The 1,356-nt window shown below is 42.3% G+C and overlaps 1 non-coding gene across 1 annotated transcript; it reads left to right on the top strand.

Moving 5' to 3' along the window:
• The first annotated feature begins 1,021 nt into the window (after nucleotides 1–1,021).
• Nucleotides 1,022–1,128, top strand: LOC111898087 (small nucleolar RNA R71). The gene has a single exon (XR_002852491.1). It is a non-coding gene; the product is annotated as a small nucleolar RNA R71 (small nucleolar RNA).
• Nucleotides 1,129–1,356: the final 228 nt, after the last annotated feature.

Raw genomic sequence — 1,356 nt, forward strand, 5'->3', positions numbered from 1 at the left:
CTTGAATCTGCCCACCAGGTATGGTGCGACTCGGAAATGGCAAAGGGGGCCGTAAGGTTTTAAAAGAAATCTGTTTTTTTCATCAGGTCTTGGACTCGTCGAGTCCTTGTTCGCGACTCGACGAGTCGAGTCAGGTTTACCGGATTCCCAGTTAATTGCCTCTTCTATTTGCACCTTTTTGGGATCCTTCTGGATAGGGGTCAGAGGAGTGAAAAGTTTTTCAGAATTTGTTGTTATTGCTTTCACATGTGCCATTCTTGGATTCTGTTCGGTGTTGCTAGGAAGTTCACCCGGTGTTCGTTGGTTGATTTGTTGTGCAAGCTGGCCTAGCTGTTTTTCAAAGTTATGAATGGATACTTGCTGATTCCGAAGCATAGTTTGTTGATCTATCATCATAGATTGGTGCTCTCTAAGCATATTTCGTTTCTCCTTTATTTCAGCTTCGGTATCATTGTGCCTTTTCTCGGATGTGACTACAAATCTTGTAAACATATCTTCCAAGTCTGATTTCTTTTCTTGCACCGGTTCCTCATTTTTATAAAAACCCATTGCCTTTTGCTTAAACTTTTCCTCCTTTGCCTTTTTATGTTCATCGTAAGGGATCCATTCTTTCTTGGGTTTTCGCCAATCATCATCATATTTATTTCCACTTGAATAGAACACTTGTGCTTTCCGGTTCCCGTTCTCGTCCAAATCACAATCTCTAGTAAGGTGAGGCCCGTTATAATTCTCACATCCCACCCAGATAGCGTGGATGGATTGGTCTATCTTATTCATTCTTCGATCCAAACTCTCCAAATTAGCCATCACTGTTGCCATGCTATCAGTAACTGGGTTCACCACCCCTCGATTTGGTTCATTCACAGGGTTATGATATTTTCTAGAGTACTTAGAGAATTGTTCAATTAGGGCCTTTATCACCAGGGGTGCCTTCTTTGTGAGTGGTCCTTATGAATCAAGGAGCTGCCTAGTAGTCACATTTACTCCATCTTAGAAAATGGAGACTTCTTGTTGACTGTTCAGATCATGATGCGGGCAGTTCCTTAATAATCCCTTATATCTCTCCCACGCCTCATAAAGTGGCTCACCCTCTTGTTGTTCAAAATTAGCTATGGCTTTCTTTAACTTGGCTATCTTCGAGGGAGGGCAAAACTGGTCTATAAATTCCTCTTTCATTTTAGCCCAAGTAGTGATGGATCCTGGAGGGAGTGATTTCAACCAATCCTTCGTAGCTCCCCTGAATGTGACTGGTAGCATACAAAGCAAAACAATGTTGCGAGCCACATTAGGGACATTGAAGTAGTCGGCTACGTCATTGACCTCGTCAAGATGCTTGTATGCGTCTTCATGATCTTT

Source organism: Lactuca sativa, chromosome 3 (assembly GCF_002870075.4).
Source record: "Lactuca sativa cultivar Salinas chromosome 3, Lsat_Salinas_v11, whole genome shotgun sequence".
In the NCBI taxonomy this organism is placed as follows: domain Eukaryota; kingdom Viridiplantae; phylum Streptophyta; class Magnoliopsida; order Asterales; family Asteraceae; genus Lactuca; species Lactuca sativa.